Below are 27,133 nucleotides of genomic sequence, written 5' to 3' on the forward strand. Positions count from 1 at the left end.
TGCCTATGGCTGAACAGAAATGTTCCCTGCTGTTAGCCACGTGGTGGGGGGAGGCAAAATGCGACCTTGTAACGAAAGCACATGTGTTATGTATGTAATGTTAACAGCAAGGTTTACTGTGAAAGAGTGTACCCATTGTTCTATAAAATGTGTCTTTTCAAATACCACTGTCCCTTTTTTTTCTCCACCAGCAGTATGTGTTTCAAGGATCCCAGGATCTTCCCCTTCCCAGAGGCTAGCGAAGATTAGAAGGCAAAAAAAATGCACTTGTGATGAAATGTTCTCTGAGCTCATGCTGTCCTCCCACACTGACAAAGCACAGACGAATGCATGGAGGCAGACAATGTCAGAGTGCAGGAAAGCACAAAATGAGCGGGAGGAGAGGTGGCGGGCTGAAGAGAGTAAGTGGCGGGCTGAAGAGAGGCCCGAAGCTGAAAGGTGGCAGCAGCATGATGAGAGGAGGCAGGATTCAATGCTGAGGCTGCTGGAGGATCAAACTAATATGCTTCAGCATATGGTTGAGCTGCAGGAAAGGCAGCAGAAGCACAGACCGCCACTATAGCCCCTGTGTAACCAACCGCCCTCCTCCTCAAGTTCCATAGCTTCCTCACCCAGATGCCCAAGAACGCGGTGGGGGGGGCCTCCGGCCACCCAGCCACTCCACCCCAGAGGATTGCCCAAGTAACAGAAGGCTGGTATTCAATAAGTTTTAAAGTTTTAAAGTGCTGTGTGGCCTTGTCCTTCCCTCCTCCACCACCCCTCCTGGACTACCTTGGTAATTATCCCCCTATTTGTGTGATGAATTAATAAAGAATGCATGAATGTGAAGCAACAATGATTTTATTGCCTCTGCAAGCAGTGATCGAAGGTAGGTGGGGAGGGTGTTTATCTTATAGGGAAGTAGAGTGAACCAAGGGGTGGGGGATTTCATCAAGGAGAAACAAACAGAACTTTCACGCCGTAGCCTGGACAGTCATGAAACTGGTTTTCAAAGCTTCTCTGATGCGCACCACACCGTCCTGTGCTCTTCTAACTGCCCTGGTGTCTGGCTGTGCGGTAACCATCAGCCAGGCGATTTGCCTCAACCTCCCACCCCGCCATAAACATCTCCCCCTTACTCTCACAGATATTGTGGAGCGCACAGCAAGCAGTAATAACAGTGGGAATATTGGTTTTGCTGAGGTCTAACCGAATCAGTAAACTGTGCCAGCGTGCTTTTAAACGTCCAAATGCACATTCTACCACCATTCTGCACTTGCTCAGCCTGTAGTTGAACAGCTCCTGACTACTCTCCAGGATGCCTATGTATAGCTTCATGAGCCATGGCATTATGGGTCCCCAAGGATAACTATAGGCATTTCAACATCCCCAATGGTTATTTTCTGGTCTGGGAAGAAAGTCCCTTCCTGCAGCTTTTGAAACAGACCAGAGTTCCTGAAGATGCGAGCGTCATGTACCTTTCCCGGCCATCCCACATTGATGTTGGTGAAACGTCCCTTGTGATCCCACCAGTGCTTGCAGCACTATTGAAAAGTACCCCTTGCGGTTTATGTACTTGCTGACTTGGTGCTCCGGTGCCAAGATAGGGATATGGGTTCTGTCTATGGCCCCACCACAGTTAGGGAATCCCATTGCAGCAAAGCCATCTACTATGACCTGCACATTTCCGAGGGTCACTACCCTTGATATCAGCAGATCTTTGATTGCATTGGCTACTTGCATCACAGCAGTCCCCACAGTAGATTTGCCCACTCCAAATTGATTCCCGACTGACCGGTAGCTGTCTGGCGTTGCAAGCTTCCACGGGGCTATTGCCACTCGCTTCTCAACTGTGAGGGCTGCTCTCATCTTGGTATTCTTGCACCTCAGGGCAGGGGAAAGCAAGTCACAAAGTTCCATGAAAGTGCCCTTACGCATGCGAAAGTTTTGCAGCCACTGGGAATCGTCCCAGACCTGCAACACTATGCAGTCCCAACAGTCTGTGCTTGTTTCCTGAGCCCAGAATTGGCGTTGCACCGCATGAACCTGCCCCATTAGCACCATGATGCCCACATTGGCAGGGCCCGTGCTTTGAGAGAAGTCTGTGTCCATGTCCTCATCACTCTTGTCACCGCGCTGATGTCGCCTACTCGCCCGGTTTCGCTTTGCCAGGTTCTGGTGCTGCATATACTGCTGGATAATGCGTGTGGTGTTTAATGTGCTCCTAATTGCCAAAGTGATCTGAGCGGGCTCCATGCTTGCCATGGTATGGCGTCTGCACAGAAAAAAGGAGCGGAACAATTGTCTGCTGTTGCCCTGACGGAGGGAGGGGTGACTGACAACGTGGCTTACAGGGTTGGCTTACAGGGAATTAAAATTAACAAAGGGGGTGGTTTTGTGAGAAACTGAATGGCCACCTCAAGGATAGAACTCAAAACCTCAAGGATAGAACTCAAAACTGGGTTTAGCAGGCCATTGATTTCACGGTGGGAGGGAGGGAGGAGAAAATGAATACAAAACAAATCTGCTCTATTTCTTGTTTTGAGCCACTTCATCTATCTTTATACATCTTGCTGGCAGCAGACTGTGCAGTACGACCGCTAGCTATTGTCACCTCCTGGGTGCTCGGCAGAAGACGGTGCAGTATGACTACTGGCCATCGTCTTCTGCTGGCTGCAAATTAAAAGATAGTGCACTGCTGGTAGAACTCAATCGCCATGAGACGAAACAAGGGAAATGATCTGGCTGAGTCACTCCCATGTTTGCCCAGACGCCCAGTTAAAAGAGAACCCAGGACTACGTCGACGACGGCTACCAGTCATATTGCACTGTCTGCTGCCAAAAGGCAATAAACTGCTGCTGTGTAGCAATGCAGTACCATGTCCGCCAGCACCCAGGAGACATATGGTGATGGTTAGCTGAGCGGGCTCCATGCTTGCTGTGGTATGGCATCTGCACAGGTAACTCAAGAAAAAAGGTGCAAAACGATAGTTTGCCCTTGCTTTTACGGAGGGAGGGAGGGAACGGGGGCCTGACGATATTTACCCAGAACCACCCGTGACAATGTTTTAGCCTCATCAGGCACTGGGATTTCTACCCAGAATTCAAATGGGTGGTGGAGACTGCGGGAACTGTGGGATAGCTACCCATAGTGCAAAGCTCGAGAAGTCGACTGTTGCCTCGGTACTGTGGACACAGTCCGCTGACTACATGCACTTAGAGCATTTGTGTGGGGACACACTCGACTGTATAAAAACGCTTTCTACAAAACCGACTTCTATAAATTCGATCTAATTTTGTAGTGTAGAAATACCCAAAGAAGCATATCAGGAAAGTACACGTTGCATAAGGAAAATAATAAGGACATAATTGTAACACATGTTCAATCCCTCATATTCCCTCATATCTCTTCCCACCTATATCCCAGGCCTCAAATCTCTTTACCTGAAAGGCCCCAGATATAGAAGGTAGTACCCCTGATAGTATCCGTTAGCATCTCTGAGTGTGGTTACAGAAATCTTGTGTTGCAGTGAGTGACCAAAAATAAGGAAAAAGTATATGTCTAAAGGATTTTATCCACATTTCACTTTTCCTGCAGTGTTTTGTTTCTTTGTCATTTTCAAGATATCTCTTGGATATCTACTGAATGGAAAAGAAAAGATAGATATAGATATTATTGAGCCTATGGTAGTACTGTTCTGACTTTTAAAAAATGACTTTAAAGTCTCCTCTCAAACTGTCTTTGAATCATTCATGGATCTTTTATGCAGTGACGAGTAGTTTAGGAGAGTAATTGACAAATAGTTTAATTTGAATTCATTCTATCACTACTGTGTGATTGAACTCACTGTCAGTAAAATAAAAATATGTGGCTTCAAGATATCAAAAAATGTTCTTGGCCCATCCTTACTTTTACTTTTTTATAGAACTAGCTGAATAACAGTGAGGGAAATAGTGGGAGAGGGGCAAGTTATTTTGAAATGTTTTCCTGCCTTTTGTTGTTGATGAAATTTCAATCAGTTCTATTGCTTGTCAAAACAAAACAAAAAAACAACAGGAAATACATACCATCTCCCCCACCCCTTATTTTACATCAGCATTTCCAAATTTGAAAAGGATTCATCAGGTCTAAATTTTTAAAATTGCATCTAGAAGGCACTAACACTGATATTTTCAAGTTGAGCCAGAGCCCTTTTTCTCTATTTGTCATTGGATGAGGAAGAATTCAAGACCTTACCGAATGAGAAGAGTTTCTTCTTCTTTCCCTTTTCATAATATTTTAGAGCTTGAGTTAGAACAGAGTGGAAATATATTTTCCCCAATCTTCCTCCTTTCCTCCTCTAATTTAGTTATGGGAGTGTGGTTGAGGAGAGGTAGACTGGGTAACAGTCCACATTCATGGTGCCTTGTGGCTTCCCATCTCTTTGCAGTGGTAGAAAAGCTGGAAAAGTTTCAAGCCAATAGATAACTGAGTTATCACACTGATAATCTATAAAAGGGAAGAGTAGTAAGCAAAGTAGCACTGCCTATATTAAGGTTATCCAACACATTATAAGACCCTGTTTTCAATTGCAAATATTCTGCAGGATTTTAACTGCTTGGGCTAAAATTTTATTTGCAGGGTGCTTGCCTGAGGCTGAATATTTTTGGAGCATTTTACCCACTATTCATTTCTGAAAACAAGATTTAGAGAAAATATGATGTTTCATCCATGTTAAAAATGCTGGGTAAATTTTTCTTGAAAATCTCTAGCATCCACATACATCAGAGCAGGGACTCGAAATTTGTGAGTGGGTGTCCTTTGAGTTGTGTCTTTTGCCATCATCCCTATGAAAACCCACTCAAATTTGGCCAAATTATAAGACTCTGAAAAATCTCAGCCTTCACAAACACAGTAGAGACTTCCTAGAGCTTTGTAGATTAACTTCCCGAAATCTCATCTATGCTGTGTGTGCTGCAGCAAGGGGTTTCTGGGGAGTGGGCAGGACTTGTGCTATAATTGCAGTTCCTGGTTGCTCTGGAGCATGGTGGCTCTGGATCCAGGTACCTGAACTGAGAAAAGAGAGACTGCCGCTCCTGTGCTGTCTCAAAGCTCTGATTGTCCCAGGCAACAGGGAGGAGGAAGCCACCTAAGTCACAAGCAGAGAGAATAAAAGGTGGACCTGGAGGAAAGCACAGGGGGAGTAGATTGGGGAAAGAAGACTGGGTTGGGGAGTTGACTGGGATTGGAAGCTGAGGGAGAGACTGGGAATCAGAAAGGGAAATTGGGAAGGACTGGGAGCCAGTAGTTGTGGGGGAGGCAGATTGGACAAGGAGCTAGGGGTGCAGGAGACTGATGCTGGTTAGAAATAGAGACTGGGACTAGGAACCAGTGGTAAAGGAAGGAAAGAGAGACACATTTTATGGGGAGTCAGGGTGGGATGGGAGAAGTGAGACTGGCTGGGAAAAGAGACTGGAACGAGCATGATGGGGTGTCAGACCAAGATTGGATGAGGACCCCAGGGAGGTGTACTGGGACTGGCTGAGAGTGGAGATGGGGAACATGGACTTTGGGGAGACTGAAGAATGGTGAAAGACGGATTGGCTGAGGACCTAAGAACAGGGAACTAGGAATAGAAGAGGGAGGTGAACAGACAGAGACTGGCAGTTGAGAGAAATGGTACTGGGACAGGGAGACCAGAGGGATGAGACTAAGACTGGGAAGAGAAGCATGTGGTGTACAAACTGGCACTGGTGAAATCAGGAGAATGGAAGTGAGCTGAGAAGCAGTGCAGAGGAAATGACTGGACTGGGACAGGGACAGATTGGAGGGGAAGTTGCTTGCGCTACCTTGAGTTGCCCTCCTTGTGCATTTGATGCAGTCTTTAATTACATGGTCACATACCATTTTCTCTCACACACAACCTGTGGCTCTTTCAGTATAGACAATAGACCTACTCTGGAAATTAAAACAGGGTTTTGTAGTGAAAGAGACTGCCATATGTAGGAGACTGCTTCATTTGTTGCAGAAGATGGAAGGCATATGTTTAGGCCTGGCAGAATTAGATTGTATGTATATAATTTAGAGGGATAATATTGATGCTTATTTTTAAACTTTTTTAGATTTGTATTTATTTAAATGTTTACATTTGCCCCAAATTATGGGTTTTAAGCTTTTTTCCCCCCAATTTTTATCTATCTAAATGTTCACAACTGGGGGGAAATTATGGTGGGAAATTAAACAATAATTATTTGATGATAGTAGACATTGCAATTCAAAAAGTTTTATAATTGTTAAAACACAAATGGCCAACACCACATGTGAAAATATACAAAATAAATATCCCTAAATCAAACTCTAATAAGTTTTCTTACTTTGACTATCTGTACATTTCAATGGAAATCGTTTTTCATCGGTTTGTATGTGTGCTGTGAAATTGGATGTTTACCTACATTCACTGACAAAAATCTAATCATTCCAAGCCTACATATAGTGAATGAGGCAGGTGACTGCAGAAGAAAAAGAAAGGACACTCTCAGCATTATGGCATTTGACTGATGCCCTAGAGAAACTGATTCTGTCCCTGCATTCCCCAAAAGTTTCCAGTGTGATGCTGGGCAAGTCACTTAAACTAGACTTTTCACAGGTGATTATTAATTGTGTCTTCCTCTTTTTCTGGGTGCCTGACATGACCTTTGGTCTCACTTGCCAAAGTGCTGAGCACCCACTGCAGTACTTTGAACACAGTAAGTGCAATATGATGCTAAGTACTTTGAAAAATCAGGTCCAATGTGTGAAGCACCAAATTCTATTCTCCAGTTTTCAGAGTAGCAGCCATGTTAGTCTGTATTCGCAAAAAGAAAAGGAGTACTTGTGGCACCTTAGAGACTAACAAATTTATTTGAGCATAAGCTTTCATGAGCTACAGCTCACTTCATCGGATGCATTCAATGGAAAGTACAGTGGGGAGATTTATATACATAGAGAACATGAAACAATGGGTGTTATCATACACACTGTAACCAGAGTGTTCTCCCGTTGTTAGCATGAGAGAATAATGCTGGGGCAAGTGTGCATCTCAGAAACATGGCAAAAGCAGAGAATCATTGCACATTCTTGCACTGGTACCAGTGTGAAGACCACACACCAGATTTAGCAAAACATCTGGAACACCAGCTCACTTCAATGTAAGTCAAAGTGTTGACCTGACAACCAAATCAAAAGCTGCTCTGGTGTTGATATATTCCATGTGAAATGAGCAGTTAAATTCTTGGTGCAGCTCAGCCACAAGCTAGAGGCTAAAGTCACAGCCCATTTTTGACCACTCAACAGTCAAACCTCATTCCTGTGTATATCTGTTAAAGAGTGTCTGCATTATACCAATCAAAACATGAACAAAGACCTTTCCAGAGACTGATAACAATGTGATTGACCTGCAGTTACCACACTCAGAGTAAGATCCTTTGCCCATGTACAGACACTATGATGGAATCTTTCCATTCTGCTGGTACTTTTCCCGATGCCCACACTTTTAAAAACAGTTGATGCAAGCCAGTGGTCACTGGCCAATTATCCGGACACGTGTGAGCACCTTGGGTGAAGTACCATCGGGCCCAGCAGCACATCCATTCCATAACATACACATAGAGATATTCAAAACTACAGGAACTTCATAACTTCATATCATCAGCCAGAATTCATAAGATGCACGGACACATTGTACCTATCTTCACACTAGCCACCCTGAACACTTTGCTCAAATTAAACCCACACCAAATGTTTTGTTGTTTCAAAAAGATGAGGGGGAAAAGTTATTTTTATCTCTCTGAACTTCCAAATGCCAATTTAAATCAGAAGCAGACCTGACAGAAATACTCTGAATGAGATTGTTTTTGCAAGATTCCTAGGTCAATTAAACAGACTCAAGTCTTTCTTGGGTTTGTCAGTAAAAGGGACCTATACAGATGTGAAGGTCATATCCTCACTCTGTGTAAATTGGTGTAGTTCCTTTGACTTTTTTTACCAGCTCAAGATTTGACCCACAGAATGTACTTTTTGTTTGAGATCTTGAACTTGTGCTATTTCTTCCTTTTTTTGTTTCTTGCTCTAAAAATATAACAGTGACATTGTTGACTCTAAAGTGACAAGTGGCTCAGAGCTGAAGAAACAGTGGGGACAAGAATTAATGATATCAGGCGAACAGGCTAAAGTTAGTGCATTTTATCATGGTCTTGTCAAACAGAATTCACAAAGGAACTGAGGAAAGTTTCAAAATAAGTGAAATTCACGTGTCACCACTATATCAATAGGTTTTTTTTAGAACTATGATATGAAAGCCCAATTAACTCTTATTAGAGATTTATTTGATAGTAAGGGCAACCTAAATGCAGTGGTCTAGGTCATATATACTGAATGCACCAAAATAATATTTAATCCCTTCTAGAATTCTCTGGATTTCATAGGAAGAGAACTGAAAGATTTAGGAGAGCTAGTAATACCTTGAGATTTGCCCGATCAGCTCAAATGTTGTTGGGTATTGTTGTTAATTTATAAGATAATAAATTACAAACTTGTAATGCCTATTTGAAACCTATTTATTAATAAATCCATTAGTGTCTTGAGGGTAGAACATGCTTTATTTTAGAGAAAATTGTTGTCAACATTACCAGATTCACTCTTCTCATCTTATAGCAATAGCTTTGCACTTCATAGCCCTTTAGGGCTTGTATTGGTTTGTAATTCTAGCCCTTTTTTCCTGCCAGCCCATTCTGACTATCCTGGTTCTTGACTTCAATCCCTTAAACCCAGATCCACAAAGGGACTTAATCATTATGAATAAGTAAATGACTAACTGGGCCAGAGACAAAGTGAGAATCACTCCATAGCCAGCGGTTAGAACACTCATCTGAGAGGTGGCAGATACCTGTTCAGATTCATTTTTCTCAGTAGTCAGAGGGATGACTTGTACCAGCAGTCTCCCACATCCCAGTGGAGTGCTCTCACCACTAGGCTAAAGGTTATAAGGGAGTTGTTTCTGCTGCTACCACCACTGTGTGGAGTTAGGCAGCCTCCAAGCATGCCTATATCAGAGTTGGTCCTGCATGCAAGTTAGGCACTGAAGCACCTATCTTACCCCTTTTGTGGATCACACTGGGGTTTAAGTAGACGAAAGTTATCCGGATCCTAGAGTGGGTCATTAGTGCACATGTACAGAGGTAGAGATATAGGCACCTAGAAAACTTGTACAGCAAAGGACGAGTGAGTTTAGGCACCTACAGGATCAGGTGGAAGCAGAGTGGGAGTTTTGTGGAACACAGTAGTGCCTAAAAACAGGACTTAGGCACCTAAATTGGGGGCCAAGGCACCTAAGTACCCATGTGGATCCAAGTCTTATTGTCTGATCTAACTCCCATTTAAGTCAATCAATGGGAGTCTTTTCAATGACCTCAGTGGATTTGGATCAACCCCTTAAGGCTCTAGTGATAGCTGGAACCCTCACTACCATTCAGTATATCTCCAGCAGATGAGTTCTATCCACTTCTAGCCTGTCCCCAAACCACACTCTCTCTTCTCATATTGGCCATCAAAGGGAGAGAGGTAGCTTTTCTAGCCATGCAGGCTTAACAGAGGGAAGAAGGTCACTCTAAATGGGATGAGTCAAGCTAGCAGGTAGTAGTATAATGGGAGAATGCTTTGCCAGCTGAGATAATGCAGGGTAAGGGGTGGATCCTCTATTTATTAATTTCCTTTATTTATTAATGTAATCCCTAAATTTTGAGAAACAAAAGCCATCATAACCCCCCCCCCCCCAATTGTTTATAATCATGAATGATGGGGGAAGGAGTTTCAATTCAGCAGAATTTCTAGGCCAATTATAGAGGAGAATTTACATACCAGTAATGTCCTGGAGGGATTAAGGCAGGTGTGATGGTAAAGTGAAGATATGGCATTCCAGCACTTTTTTTCTGTATTCAAGTCCTATGGGCCTGCTTTCAAAGTCCACCTGATGCCAACTGAAGTGAACAGAAAGGCTCCCATTGGCTTTGGACTGGGTCCTCAGACTTTTACTACCAGAAGATTTTATTAAACAAACAGGTTTAATATTTAATGTTCTTTGTATTATTAAAATTTTTTATTTAACCCCAGTAGCTTAATGTCAGACATACTTCCAGTAAACATGAGTTGCCTTGAAGTCTTAACATTTGATCCTAGCTTCACAAAAGTAGTAAATGTCCTGCCAAAGACCAGGTGTAAAAATGAAATTACTGTACAAATTTCACTGGCTATCAAAAGAAAGATACAGAGGTGCTCAACCTGAACTCTAGATCTCAGCACAACTGAGCATTGTGGAAGTTTGGGTATAGTCCCAAACTTTGTGTTTCAGAACCTTCCTTACAGAAAACTGCAAGCAAATATTTAAAAATAACAGGGTTGGTTGGTTGGTGGGTTTTGTATTTTTTTTAATCAGAGACATTCATCATTATTTGAATAATTTTTTTTTCCTTTAAAAAATATAACAGCTTTTGTTAAAGTAATTACATTTTAACTATCATTACACACACAGCTCCTGAATCACCATCTTAATTTAGTCTCCTTTTTGTGTTATATTAAATAAAAACAAACATCTATTTTAGCATCACTGATTTTCACTCCTTTTATACATTTGTGAAGCTGTCGATTAAGTGTCTATTGCAGTGATTAGTCTCTCTCCTCCATTGACTTTTTCTGAAAAAATATTAAGCAATTTAAATAGAAGAGTTTGTTACCCCTCTGCAATGTGTGTTTCCCCTCAAAATGACGGTAGTTATAAATCACTTTATAGGAATGATATATTGAAGTGACTGGATCGGTGAATCTCCCATAAATCCACGCAGTGTCAATACTAGGCCAGGCATGACATTATCTCAAATTACCTGATGCAAGCAAGATGAGGAATATCCATCTTCTGCATTTGGTGCTGCATATGTGCATTTGGCCATCATTCAAGAGTAAATCATCTGGCCAGCAGCTGGGGCAAGAAGCCAGACTGGGTGCTGGGCAGATGTGCAATGGAGTATAGTAGGAAGAAACCCGCATTTTCATCTCATGCTGTGCAGCCACCTACATGTTCCAAGCAGAAAAAAGGAAGATGTGTACAATGAGCATTGCTCCATACCTCTTCTGGGCTACTCACACTCTGTCTTCTTCACCCCTGCCTACTGCCTTGCAACTGGCCTCTGCAGGATATACTCTATGTTGCACAGGGGTTGCTAAGACATTTGTGTGATCCCCCATTTGTGTCACCCCTTCCTATAGTGAAACTACACCATTCTGTTGCCAGGGAACTCTACTGCCAAAGACACAGGGATAGGATTGGTCCCTTATTGAATTGAAATCAAAATGTTAAGAGAAAATATTCAGCACAGAAAGAAAAACTCATAGTAACATTAAGTGAGGTTTTAAAGTAACCAAAATTAAGAAAGTCCATATTAAGTTTGTAGCTAGAAGTCTTACGTCTACTTCTTCATGTATACGCACTATGATCCATGTCCTATTATAATGTATAATGTTCTGACTTAAAATGTTGTATAGATTTCTGTGAGTATTTCATTACCTGCTGTAAGAAGAAAAGGAGGACTTGTGGCACCTTAGAGACTAACAAATTTATTAGAGCATAAGCTTTCGTGAGCTACAGCTCACTTCATTGGATGCATTTCACCTCAGAAATAGCTAAATTCTAAATGGCAAGCAAGGTGATACCTGTCTAAATCACAAAATTATTAGAAACCCCTTGGGATAAACTTAATATCCTGATTCTATCAGTGATGTAACCTCTGCCAAATCAGTTAGAAATGTGTATTCAAATGATGTGGGACTAGACTTCAGCTCAGATGCCACCCTGATCAACAAAATCTATGTCACCCTCCAAATTCCACAGAACATGCACATTATAAGCTGGCCTGACAAGTTACACTGCTGTGCAGGAGAAATAGTAACAATTATAAGCCATTTTAGAGTAAACTGAGGTACAGATTCTGTTCTCAGTGACAGCACTGTAAACTCCAAATAACTCATTGATTATAATGGTTTACAGAGGATTTACAGCCGTTTAATGGCAAGGAGAATGTGACCCAGAGGGATTAAGGGTCTGATCCAATTCCCATTAAAGTGAATGGAAAGTCTTGCATAGACGTCAGTGACAGCTGAATTGGACCTGTCTTCCAGTAAATTCAAAAAACTATTCATTCCTAAATGGGATGAACACAAACTGAAAGTGGATATTTATTTTATTTTATTTTATTTTATTTTTTAGAAATAGCTTTACTATTTTTCATCAAGTCATGTTTCAGATGACATAGTTATGATTGTTTCAGTCCAGTCAAGTAACCTCAGCACCACAGAAGCAGATCCTGAAGCACATATAGGTCAATTCTCCTTAATGTTGATTCTTTCAAAAACTGAACAAACCATTAGCTCAGTGGGCAAGAAAAACAATCAGCGATTGATTTAGTGCAGCATAGCAGAAAGCAAATATTTGGACTGCCCTGATGATTTTTGTGTGTGTCCTTATTTTTGAGATCACTAAAAATGCCTCTTCTGTTAATTGTTGAGCAAGCATTGCTCTTTCCATGTTGCTTGATATACTGTTTTTGATGAGCCTCTTTCTTTTTTTTTTTTTTTGGTGTGGGGGAAATGTGATTACTCAGTGAATGAAGTTCGATGTCAAACTATTTCAGCTGAGCGGGAGAGGGAAGAGTTCTAAAGGAGAGAAAAAACCCACCCCAGTCTTTCACTCCTCTCCTCTGCTACCTGGTATTAGCAGACAAAGGAGTGAAAGCCAATTGACAACATACAAATGCAAAAGCTGGCTCTGAATAACTCCTGTGCTACTTGAAATACATTCTGAATCTCTTCAGAGGAATGTGTGCTATATGCCATAAGTGCAATGTGGGAGGCTGTCAAGGACAACCAAGAGAGCGCATTATGTGAGTGACTTCAGTATTTCATACCTCTGTTTGTAATGGAAAAAGCATTTACATGGAGAAATAGTGACTCACAGAAGGTCTTTTGATATTACTGTACTCCTTCTTACTTTTACAAAAATTGTGTGTTTTGATGGTGTATTTAACTGTACAGCACATGGATCTGCCTCTTTTTCTAATCTTGTTTTTTCTGATTGTAGTTACTGAAGGACAGAAGTGATTCACACAAAGCCGTCAAGCATTATTATTAGTAGTAGTACAGTAAATTGTAATGCATTGTAATAAGCATGCACTGTACCAGTTTTGCAATATCCTCACTTCTAACCTGCAACCCATTTTACTTTATAGTCAATTAGCTGTCATCATGGAGGTCAAGGTGCTAGAAAACAAACCACCTCAAACACTGCAGAATATTTTGGTTCCACTCCTGGAATTGTTTCCACACAGATGGACCCCTAAGCCTCATTGACTTTGCAGGATCTGGGCCTAAGTAAACAACAACAAAACCTCCTCTCTTCTGCCCTGTTCATAATAGCTACAATTTTAAAGGACATTGTGATAAATGAAGGGGGGAGGGAAGGTAGCTCCCTTTTATGGACCCAGCTAGCCAGTTAGCTATAAAATCCCTCTTAGTAGCTGTTCTCTACTTGCTTTACCTGTAAAGGGTTAAAAGTCACTGCAGTGCACAGGTAAAAGAAAGTAAGTGAGCAACTGGCCAAAAGAGCCAATGGGAAGGCTAAAACCTTTTTAAAATTGAAACAAAACTCCCCTTTTGTCTGTGTGTGGTGGTTCTCCCAAAAAGAGGAAACAGGGCAGCAACTATGCTGTAAAAAGCTTTGGGCCAGGTATAAAAAAAATCAGATTATACCTAAAAACTACTTATTTAAAACCACAAATATGGAAGTAAATCAGGAAATGTCTAGAATGATGCAATTAGGTTTATCTCTTTTTTATTTCTTTATGGCTTATGGACTCGTCTGTGCTAACCCCAAATGCTTTTGTTTTGCTTGTAACCTATAAGCTGGACCTCAAGAACATTATTCTTAATGTTTAATCCTTGTGTTTTTTTAAAAAAATCTAGCAATAGCCTGAGTTTCTAGATGTATTTTTTTTTCTTTTTGTTTTTAATAAAATTTACCTTTTTAAAGAACAGGATTGGATTTTTGTGTCCTAAGAGGTTTGTGCATATGTTGTTTAATTAGTTGGTGGCAACAGCTGATTTCCTTTGTTTTCTTCTCAGCTCTTCCCTGAGGGGGGTGTGTGAAAGGGCTTAAGGGAACCCCACAGGAAGGAATTCCCAAGTGTGCCTTCCTGGGCTCTCAAAGGGGTTTTGCACTTGGTGGCAGCATCTACGGATCCAAGGTCAAAAAAAAAAGCTGTAACTTGGGAAGTTTAATACAAGCTTGAAGTGGCCAGTATTAATTTTTAAAGTCCTTGTCAGCCCCCACCTTCTGCACTTGAAGTGCCAGAGTGGGGAATCAGCCTTAACAGACATAAATAAGGACATCTGGAGAGAAAACAGGAACATACCCTTGACTCTTGAAGTAAATTGGATTTGTATACCCCTTAACATTTCAAGTGGCTAAAGCAGGACACAATAAACAAAACCAATACAGTAATTATGTTTTTGATGAAGGTCTGTTATAATGCCTATAACAACAACATGTACAAAATAACAAAGGAAATTATGCCTAATAAATGTTTCTCTCTCTGTCTTCACCACTGACAAATAACTTTTGAAATGACTGTTACTACTAGATTTATATTTTTAATGATTGGTTTTGGATAGAACAAAAGTATTAACCTACATAAAAGTGACTGCTTCCATTACTCTTCAAAGTGTTCCTTTTGGCTGGACAAACTGGGATTCATGATAGATTTTGCTTTTCTGCACAGTTCAAGTGAAGGCTACCTTTGGTTACACTTCATGTAGGAAAAGTTATTGATATTGCTGCCAGTAGAGCACATAATGTAATCCTCACCAGTGTTGCCTCTTTATATGCATTGGGTCCAGGTTGCTGGGTGAGATGATTTTTTCCCCGATGAACTTCTCATGTTGGTTATTTTCTGTACCATGCTGAATAGTCTCACATGAAGAGAGTGAGATTAAATTCTGTGCGGGATTAAACATATGAATTTTACAGGTTTTGAAAGAACAGAGAATTTTGCCTGGCCACTTACTGGGTCATTCATTTGAGATCTGTTATGCCAAAATTCATCAGTTCTTATATTGCTATCATACTCAGGATGTGAATCACAGATTTGATAATTCCTAAATTTGGAAGCAGATTATTTGTTTGTGGCACACTGATCAGATCAGGAAATAGATCAATTATCCCCTTTATATCATGGAAAGATGCTGATGAACCACTAGTTGGATTAACAGACCCAGGCTCTTAAGTAAAGCATCTTCTGAAGGCACTATCTTTTCCATGTAATCCAGTGCTTTACAAAAAAAAAGCACAGTTTCAATCAATAATGTTTTATATGGCCGTGTATCAATCATGTTTTCCTTTTTTGCATAGTGATGTGTCTCAAACACTTCAGAGGCTGGAAACAGAAAAGGCATTGTTATTCAGTTACATAACATTTCTAGCTACCACAAAGGATTGCACAAATCTCAGCAGAATATCTTTATTTAGTGTCATGATTGCTGGATGCAAAAGGTAAAACACCAGTGCTTCAGTTTGGAGGACTAAATTCAATTTATTAAACATGGGCAACACTGTATGCAAAAAAAAAATGTAAATACACCTTCATCAAAAGATTCTCAAAGCTTAACAGTATTCTTAGTTCCTGTGGCCCAGCAGCACCTCTCTGATTTTGTTCATCAAAGGTGCTGACAAACTAGGCATATAGTCCAACCCAAGTAACCAAGGTACATTTAATAGATCTTGCCAAAGACAGCCAGAGTGCTTTCACATGCTTCACAATATTCTTCACACAAGTATTGCAAAATACCATATATTTATTCAGGGATGCTCCTCTTTTGACTCGTCTCTAGAAGTGATAGTAAATGTCATTGATCAAATCCTCAGCATTCATCTGCCGTGCTTTTGATGCATGCTCTGCCATTAAGTGAAGCGGCAGGAGTACCCCACTGCATACAATCCCTGGTTCATTGTTTGCTTAATTTGACTCAATGTACTGTTGTGCTTACCCTGCATGTTTGTAGCATTGTCCACTGAATACACAACACATTTATTCCAGGTGACACTGAGTTTTAATAGCATGTTTATGGTTTCATCAAATAAGACCTGAAATTTACTCAATGTACAATAAACAATATCTAAAATCTCAGTAACTGTAAGGCCAATTTCTGGGTGTTTATATGTAACCCATGATTGGAAAATAATTCTTGAACTTGTCCAAACTAGCATCCAGAACCAAACCAAAATATTGTTCATGGGCATCTATCATATTTTGTACATTTTCAGGTGCGTTAGGTGTGATTGCCCATTATATAATATGGGTCATTTTTGTGGAATCACTCTCGTAGCTCTTGGCAATTTTGTAATCTGGGAACATTTTCTTGAATAAAGAATATGATCTAAAATGATCACTGTTGGTGTAACCTATGCCTGCGGGATGTGGTGATCTGTCCCCCTCTAGTGACACCTAGACCATGTAGAGATCGATGAGTCTGCTACAGCCTTGTCAAAGAACCATGTGGTTTACAGTAGAGGCTCACACACTAAGCTTCAGAGGTCCCATGGTCAATCCCACCTGCTGACATTAAGGGTCTATCAGTGTTATGCTGGCAAGACAGATGTTACGTTCCAAAAGAAATCTTGTAAATAAAGTTTCATCTTTTATTACACTACCGGTCATTTTTAACTCCACAGGTTGAAAAAAAGCTATCAGTTCCTTGACACAGCTTGCAAGTTTCTCCATGCTAATATGTCTTGAAATATTGCATCCATCATGATTAACAGAAATATCAGCTCTTCACAACTCACAAAAAAGAAAATGTTAGCCCTCACCTTGATGTTTGTAGAAAATGGTGCCTTAAAGTAATAACTTTTCACTTTTTTCCTTGGTATAGCCTTAAAATCTACATCTGCCATTGCAGCTATTGAGTCTTTTGTTTCTTGGAGTGTGGAGTTGTTGTTGTTGTTGTTGTTTTGTAATCTTGCAATTTTTGAACTATACTAAAGTTTCTTTTTAATTTTTTGAGACTCCACAACCAATACAATCCTACTATCCAACTGCTTCTCATTTTAACACTCTCACATTGCTTGCTGCCAGCTGTGGCTCTCTGAACTCCTTCTCAAATTACAACTCTCACGTGACTACTTCTAGATGTGACCTTGTAGTGAAGTGGAGTTGTTTAATAAAACAAGGATGGTGAGAGTCGTAAAGAAAAAGTTAGAATAATCACACAAGAGAAAATATATGGAGTTGTGACATTGCACAACAAATTAAATACAACTGTGCTGATATACCCACACACACACTTTTAAATGCATTTTTGATCCCCTATAGTAACTGATTCTACTTTAAGGCAGCAAGGTTAAAATAGGAAATGCTCTGCTTCAATTGAGACAGGAAACTTTGGAGATCAAAACTTGGGACTGCTGGGAGGTATGGATTAGGGAGGTTTTGTGGGGGGTACAGTGGGAGTAAACAAATTGTGTTACTTATATAGGGAATGCCTTTCCTAAACAGAGCAGCTCACAAGCCCAGTGGCCATTGTGTGATGGGTAGTAACATGAGAGGATTGTATTCCTATTAAAACAAGACTGGCTCTTTATTAACACAAATGCAGCTTTACATTTCTGGCCATGTGCACACAGCCTGACTTCTTACTGCCCCCTTCAAACTCTTCCCTCCTGCAACATATGATCCTCACTCCAGATTCCATACAGGTTACTACAGCTACAATTAACATTCATTCTGATTCTAGAGCTACTACTAGTTCTACCAATATCCCCTCTTTTAAGTATGGGGAATATCGTTTGAATGGGTAAATTGTCTGAAGTTAAATCCAGCTTGAAACCTGTCAGAAAGAGAATAGATTATTTGAAGGAAAAGCAATTCAGCATCAGTCTTTTAATCTCCCATTAGACTGCAGGACCCCAAAAAATGTTGAAGAATAAAGGTGCCTGTATACCACTTTTATTTCCACCAAGTCCCGGAGGTTGCCTTGGGCTGATTAACATTGGCACAAATTAGAGCAGTTGCAAGTCTGCACTAACTTATGCTGTCTTTTAATGAGGCTGTTATGCTGGCAGAGATCCATGCCCACAACATGTTTCCTACATCAAAGTGAGGGATTGTCATAAAAATAAAGGGAAGGGTAACCACCTTTCTGTATACAGTCCTATAAAATCCCTCCTGACCAGAGGCAAAATCCTTTCACCTGTAAAGGGTTAAGAAGCTAAGATAACCTTGCGGGCACCTGACCAAAATGACCAATGAGGAGACAAGATATTTTCAAAGCTGGAGGTGGGGAGAAACAAAGGGTCTGTGTTTGTCTGGGTGATGCTTTTGCTGGGAACAGATCAGGAATGCAGTCTCAGAACTTCTGTTAGTTAGTAAGTAATCTAGCTAGAAATGCGTTAGATTTCCTTTTGTTTAATGGCTGGTAAAATAGCTGTGCTGGGTGGAATGTATATTCCTGTTTCTGTGTCTTTTTGTAACTTAAGGTTTTGCCTAGAGGGATTCTCTATGTTTTGAATCTGATTATCCTGTAAGGTATTTACCATCCTGATTTTACAGAGGTGATTTTTTACTTTTTCTTTAATTAAAATTCTTCTTTTAAGAACCTGATTGCTTTTTCATTGTGCTTAAGATCCAAGGGTTTGGGTCTGTGTTCACCTGTACAAATTGGTGAGGATTTTTATCAAGCCTTCCCCAGGAAAGGCGGTGTAGGGCTTGGGGGGAAGACATCTCCAAGTGGGCTCTTTCCCTGTTCTTTGTTTAACACGCTTGGTGGTGGCAGCATACGGTTCAAGGACAAGGCAAAGTTTGAAGCTTGGGGAAATTTTTAACCTAAGCTGGTAAAAATAAGCTTAGGGGGTCTTTCATGCAGGTCCCCACATCTGTACCCTAGAGTTGACAGGGATCAAGAGAGAGTGATGTAAAGTAAAGTAGCGCTATGCTGATTCAACATGAGGCACAGCCTTGCCCAGACAAACTGGGAAATAAGGTCTCAGCTATATTTTACATAGCCACAAACTTTCTACAACCTCACAAACAGGGCTAGCAGATAATCATGAGTACAATAAAATAAGGTTACTTAAAATGTAAGGCCAACCGATGTTAGGCACCCAAATCCCTACTTAGGCACCTAAATCAAAGTTACCAGGTTCTCTGAGGTGTTTGACAGCTGCAACTTTGACTTAAATTGAATTCTGAAAAAAATGTGGAAAGGGTCTTGTAATTTGCCTTCACAGTTTTCCCACTGACTTTAGTCCTGGGCAAAGTTTTGGGGCAGATCCGTCCAAGCTCCACCTCACTGCCTTTCCCTCCAGGCCGTTTCTCAGAAACTCCTTTATCCCCCAAGTTTAGATTTTCTTCTCCTTGGGATGTTTTATTTTTCTTGTCTTTGTTTTTAGACATTAATTGCAAAGGAATTGAAAAAATAGAAATAGGAGTGCATAGGAGTCTGACCAGCAGCATTTGGTTCCCTTATGAAACTCTTGAATATGTCACAGACACTGTACTTTATGCAAATATAAAATTCAGAAGAAAAGAGAATAATGGTACTTGCAATAATATTTTGATTGTACATGAATGTTTTATCTTAGGACCAAGAACTGCTTTACAAATATTATTTCATCATTTCAATATTCATGTGACATAAGCAAGTCCTTTAGTATCAGTTTTACAGCAAAGTAAACTGATGCACAGGATTGTTAAGTGATTTGCCTGACATCACATAGAAAGTTAATGGCAGAATGAAGAAGAGAATCCATGAGGCATGTCTCCAAGTTGCTGCTCTACCCAAGAGACAGCCATGTCTTTGTTAGCTTAACTAAATTAAAGAGAACATTTTTTATGGTTGGAAAAGGAAATCCATCTATTTCCAAGTCAGACAGTTTCTTGCAGGGGTTTGTAGAGAGAACACAAGCACTCTCCTCCCCCTCCTGGTAATCTAAATGAGATGAGCCAAAAGCAATCACAATCCTTGCACTCAGACTGCAGATATTGATCACTACATGTGCCCTGGGGGTCAGAAGTAGAGTTATGCCAATAACTGATTTTTCAGAAATTGGGGGAAGGGGGGGAAAGATGTTTTGGATTGACATGAAACAATTTTTCGGTTTTCTTGACAAAATAAAAATGGAGAAAATATCAATTTGGGATCAAACAAACATTTTATTCAACGTGAAGCATTTCATTTCAAATGTGGGCATTTTTATTTAAAAGCAAAGGAAAGTTGGAAGCTGAGGTCCACTTATGCCTTGTAGCCCAATGGTTAGTGTACTCACGGAGGATGTGAGAGACCTACCTCTCAAGTCCCCACTGTACATAGTTAAAAGCAGGGATTTAAATTTGGGGCTCTCATATTACAGACAAGTGCACCTATCCACAAAGCTATAGGCTATTCCAGAGCGGGCAGTTCTCAGTCTGTCCTGTTGAAACTCTTCCACTCATATACATACTTAAATATTCATTGGGTCAGCGACTGAGACTAGCTCTAAAACTTGGTGGTTAGGTCACATCCCTAGAGAAGTTACCTCAAAGAAGGTGAAGATAAGAGGGGAAGATGCAAGTGCATATAAAACCTCTCTTTTACTCTCCCACACGCAGTGTTTAATTTGTGCCACTGAGCTCCGGCACTTCTAGGCTTGGCAGTTCATAGCCCTGGCACCTCTGGGCTTGCCACATGAGTTATGAAAGTTAAAAAAATTGCTTGAGCCCCAGCATCTCTGTCATTACAAAGGAAGCACTGCATGAATGTAATAGCTGGAGGGACTGGCTCAGCACGTCAGGTGAGCAAGCTGCATTATTCAAAACAATGGTGCGGCCTTTGTGCTTAGTTATGTGTGCCATGGAGCATGAGAAGGGATTATGGTCCAGGCTCTTTCCCTCACAAACTCCTCAAACCATTCCCAATGACAACCAGAACCTAAATGGCATAATTTGCCTTTCACTGTTAAACAGTGAAACAACTCAGTGTTGTACCTCCCTGCCCGCTGAGATGAAGGGGGTTTAATTCTGCACGCCTTTACTGAAATCCCTGAAATTATATGTAGTGCATGACACAACAGAATAGAATTTTGCCCCATATGTTTATTATGCTTAAAAAATATAACTTATCCATCAGCCTCTAGCTTTAATGTTAACCAATGATCTTGGTATTTTTATCTAACTCTGATGGCCTTTTGCATGAAAAAGCCCTCTGTATAAGAATTAAAAACAAACATAAAAGACATCAAATCTTTTGTTCTTGGTTAAGTACTACTGACCTACAATGAGCTCTCCTTTACAGGACAGCAGGTGGGAATGGGCAGCAGAACAGGAGACACACTCAAGAGAGAGAAATTAGCTTTAGCAGCACTCTTTCACCTGTGATTCTGAATAGGTGGCAAAAATATATATATTATAAATGACTATGGTGACAGTCAGGAGAAGGAATGGTGCTGAATTCAATATCTTCCACATCTCTCCTTCTACCATCTGTCATCTTTGATTGTCTGATGTTTAGAAAAGGCTACAGAGGTGATTCTGACAATTATGAGCCAGTAAGCCTATCTTCAGTACCAGGTAAACTGGTTGAAACTATAGTCAAAAACTGAATTATCAGACACATAGATGAAAACAATATGTTGGGGAAGAGTCATCAAGGCTTTTGTAAAAGGAAATCATGCCTCACCAATCTATTATAATTCTCTGAGGGTGGATCCAGTAGCTATCATATATCTGGACTTTCAGAAAGCCTTTGGAAAGGTCCTTCACCAAAGGCTCTTAAGCAAATTAGGCTGCCATGGGATAAAAAGGAAGGCCCTCTCATGGATCAATAACTGATTAAAAGATAGGAAACAAAGGATAGGAATAAATCACCAGTTTTCACAATGGAGGGAGGAGGTAAATAGCAGGGTCCCCCAAGGATCTCTACTGGGACAAATGCTGTTCAGTATATTCTTAAATGATATAGAAAAAGGGATAAATAGTGATATGGCAAAGTTTGCAGATAATACTAAATTGCTCAGGATAGTTAATCCAAAGCTGACTGCAAAGAGTTACAAAGAGATTTCGCAAAACTGGGTGACTGGGCAACCAAATGGCAAAGGAAATTCAATGTTGATAAATGCAAGTAATGCACATTGGAAAACATAACCTCAGCTATGCATACAGAATGATGGGGGTAAATTAGCTGTTACCAATCAAGAAAGAGATCTTGGAGTCATTGTGGATAGTTCTCTGAAAACATCCACTCAATGTGCAGCGTCAGTCAAAAATGCTAACAGAATGTTAGGAACTATTAGAAATGAGAGATATAATAAGGAAAAATATTATAATGCCACTGTATAAATCCATGATACACTTACACCTTGAATACTATATAAAGTTCTGGTCACTCCCATCTCAAAAATATATAGTAGCATTGGAAAAGGTCCAGAGAAGGACAGCAAACATGATTAGAGATATGGAACAGCTTCTATATGAGGAGAGATTAAAAAAGACTGGGATTGTCCAACTTAGAAAAGTAATGATTAAGGGGTGATATGGTAGATCTCTATAATATCAAGAATGGTGCAGAAAAAGTATATAAGAAAGTGTCAACCTGTGGAACTTCTTGCCAGAGGATGCTGTGAAGGTCAAGACTATAACAGGTTTCAAAAAAGAACTAGATAAATTCATGGAGGATAGGTCCATCAATGGCTATTAGTCAGGATGGGCAGGTATGGTGTCCCTAGCCTCTGATTGCCAGAAGCTGGGAATGGGCAACAGGGGATGGATCACTTGATGTTTCCTGTTCTGTTCATTCTCTCTGGGGTACCTGGCCACTGTTGGAAGACAGGATACGGGGCTAGATGGACCGTTGGTCAGACCCAGTATCACTATTCTTGTGTTCTTATTTCTCCCTTCATGTAACAAAAACCAGGGGTGACGCAATGAAATTAATAAGCAGTAGATTTAAAACAAACATAAGGAAGTACTTCTTCACACAATACACAGTCAGTGTTGCCAGGGGATATAGTGAAGTATAACAGGATTCAAAAAGAATTAGATATGTTTATGGAAACTAGGTCCATCAATGACTATTAGCCAAGATAGTCGGGGATGCAACCCTACACTGGATGTCCATAAATATCTGACTGCCAGAATCTGGGACTGGATTGGGACTCTCAATACATTGCCCTGTTCAGTTCACTCCTTCTGAAGCACCCAGAAGTCACCTACTACAGGACAGGCCCAACAAAGAAAATAATAGAACGCCACTAGCCATCACCTTCAGCCCCCAACTAAAACCTCTCCAATGCATCATCAAGGATCTACAACCTATCCTGAAGGACGACCCATCACTCTCACAGATCTTGGGAGACAGGCCAGTCCTTGCTTACAGACAGCCCCCCAACTAGAAGCAAATACTCACCAGCAACCACACACCACACAACAGAACCACTAACCCAGGAACCTATCCTTGCAACAAAGCCCGTTGCCAATTCTGTCCACATATCTATTCAGGGGACAGCATCATAGGACCTAATCACATCAGCCACACTATCAGAGGCTCGTTCACCTGCGCATCTACCAATGTGATATATGCCATCATGTGCCAGCAATGCCCCTCTGCCATGTACATTGGTCAAACTGGACAGTCTCTACGTAAAAGAATAAATGGACACAAATCAGACGTCAAGAATTATAACATTCAAAAACCAGTCAAAGAACACTTCAATCTCTCTGGTCACTCGATTACTGACCTGAGGGTGGCTATCCTTCAACAAAAAAAGTTCAAAAACAGACTCCAATGAGAGACTGCTGAATTGGAATTAATTTGCAAACTGGATACAATTAACTTAGGCTTGAATAGAGACTGGGAATGGATGAGTCATTACACAAAGTAAAACTATTTCCCCATGTTATTTCTCCCCCCACCCCACTCCCCACTGTTCCTTAGATGTTCTTGTTAACTGCTGGAAATAGCCTACCTTGCTTGTCACCATGACAGGTTTTCCTCCTTCCCCCCCTGCTGCTGGTGATGGCTCATCTTAAGTGATCACTCTCCTTACAGTGTGTATGATAAGACCCATTGTTTCATGTTCTCTGTGTGTGTATAAATCTCCCCTCTGTATTTTCCACCAAATGCATCCAATGAAGTGAGCTGTAGCTCACGAAAGCTTATGCTCAAATAAATTTGTTAGTCTCTAAGGTGCCACAAGTACACCTTTTCTTTTTTCTAAAGAGGACTGTGATCAATTGTTCTCCATGTCCACTGAAGGTAGAACAAGAAGTAATCAGCTTGATCTGGTGCAAAGATGATTTAGGTTAGATATTAGGAAATCAAGGTCCCTTCCAGGTAGGGTGACCAGATGTCCCATTTTTAAAGGGACAGTCCTGTTTTTTGGGGCTTTTTCTTATATAGGTGCCTATTACCCTCCACCCCCTGTCCCGTTTTTTCACAGTTGCTATCTGGTAAGCCCTTTGTGTCTATGATTACAGTCTTTAATTACATAATATATCTTGCTATTCCTCAAATAATACTATGGAATGTATATGTGGTTTTCATTCTTTTATGCCTATATCATTTTCATTACAGGTTCAGTATTACTATATCTGGGCTGATGCACTTGATCTCCATTGAATAGCTGGGCTGATCAGCAGTTTCATTCTTAAGTACAGAGAATTGCCGTAATCAAGACTGAAGATCACAAGTGTGTGAATCACCAACTCTGAAACCAAAAGGAGGGGAAGAGTCTTCCTGTGAGATGGAAAAGGACATTTTTCACTGCCAGGTCTATTTGAGTAATTAATTTAATTTGATAAATTCTGCTCTAGTCAGGTTCTTTTAGCATCCTTATCACCATAGTAACTGAGCTCCTTCCGGTAGTAAAATAATGCTACTACCATCTGTCACATTACTCCTCTTTAAAGATGTAGTGGTAGGAGCTGCCACAGATTCTTGGAGATATGTGGGGAGGCAGGGAGGCCATGAATTTTTCTTTACCCTCTCCCCAGCTGCCCCACCGAGCAGCTTTTTGCCCCAACAGGGGGCAATGACAGAAGCGTTGGAGATTTGGGGATAGAGAGCAGGGATATTGACCATGACCATCATGGCTTCAGAGCATTTCATGAGCCTTTGAGAAAAACTCCAACCGCTTACAGCAGAGGAGCCAGGAAGTGCATTGCCACCCCTGAAGAGGTGCAGTGTTTTGCATGTTCCCCTATGCAATAGCAAGTTCTAGGCAGCATCCTGCTTTTTAAAGTCAGACTGTCTTTGGTGCTTCTCCTGTAGTTCTGCACCCATCCCAGGTCCTGATCCAAAGCTCATTAACTCAATGGAAACACTCCCAATGACTTCAGTGAGCTTGCATCAGGTCCCCAGTGCAGGACTGTGTGTAAATGGTACATACAGCCTTAGCCTGAGCTAACATCCATGTGCTACACATTTTCTTTTCAACCAACAGCACAGCCTTTCTAAATGCAATTCAAGGATGCAAATAACTATAAAGAAGCTAACTTAGCTGCAAAATTAGATAGTCCACATATCTTAGCAAATGTTAACTATTTCTCTGTTGTACACTTACTACCAGTTCCTTAGGCGGTGTAGAGCAGAGGAGCTCCACTGAGCCATGCCAACTTACACAAGCTAAGGAAGTGGCCCAATAACTCTAGAATGTTCTATAAGTACCATTTACTGTGTACTTTTTGTATAAAAGAATTTCATGTGCTGTTTCACTGACACGAATAACGTTACCCACAGTATGACAAGATATAAACATGCATCTACGTTTGTAGCAAACAATTTTTTTGCATCTTTAGTTGATACTACCTCTTCCACTAGAATTTATATTAAGTATAACATATCAATACAGTTTAACCTAATTAAATTATATAATGGGATTATATTATGGTGTAGCAAAAAGGTTTTATTCACATTCAATTGGAGATGTCTCCATACCTCACTTGTGACTTTATGAAGTCACTTAGAAGTTATACAGGTAATTTCAAATTCAAGCTAAGAAACCATTTAATCCATACCACACAACACATCCTCTGGGAATGCCACCTATTTTACAAAATAAATAACTAAATAAATAAAACACAAACCTATTTCAGAAATGTTTTTTAAAATCTTAACTGGTACTAATTTTCATAACACTATACCTGTAAAGGCAAGCTACTGTAGTACCATAAGTGCAACTGTACAGAATTCACAGGGAAAACAAAAATGAAAATTCTTATAATTAATACATTTTAGAAACTTCTAAGAGTTACATAAATTAGCTATTTCTTTATATAATCACAATTTTAAGGTCTGTTATCTCAAGACCTATTGGAGATAGGAGCAAGTGCTGTGTATTGCACTGGAAAGCTGGGAATCTCCCCAGTCCAACTACATAACGTTCCCATCTCTACCTTTCCGGGTCACAATATATTGGAATTTAACTTATCCCTAATCTAAGTCTGCACATCCAACCATCTTAATTTTAGGGATATGTTACAGAGCTTGCCTCCATGGTCATTCCTGGTGGCCCAACGTTGCCCTACTCACCTTGCCTCAGTGTCTCCAATGGTTGGTCACTGCCCCTCACAGAATCCAATGCTTTTGCCCTCCAGCTAAGACACTCCTGAGTCCCACCCCTTCTAAGGTATTAAATTCCAAACATAAGAGAAAACCAAGAACTCAAAATAGGGTCAGCTAATGAGTCTTCATTGGGATCCTACCTTTCAATTCAGGACCTGTCTTCAAACAACCAGTCCTTTGGTCTGTCTCCTGGCCCAGTCATCCCACTCATCACATGGCTTATCCAACCAGCAAACTTTTTTCAGACTTCTAGCTGTAACCAGGCTTCTGTCACAGAGGGAGGAACAGAGATCTGCTCATCTTCTGGTCAGCCACCAACTGAACCAGATCTTCTCTACTTAACTCCTTTCTCCACACTTAACATCTGCTATGGATGGAGCCAGCTGGTCTCACAGGCCCTCATTAACTGCCTCTTTGCCACTGTAGGGCCTCTATGCCCCATCACAAGGTACAGTTCCACACTTGGCATGAAAGAAGGAAACATTTCCCTGGAAGGTTTCAGAGTAG

Source organism: Dermochelys coriacea, chromosome 1 (genome assembly GCF_009764565.3).
Source record: "Dermochelys coriacea isolate rDerCor1 chromosome 1, rDerCor1.pri.v4, whole genome shotgun sequence".
Taxonomy (NCBI): Eukaryota; Metazoa; Chordata; order Testudines; family Dermochelyidae; genus Dermochelys; species Dermochelys coriacea.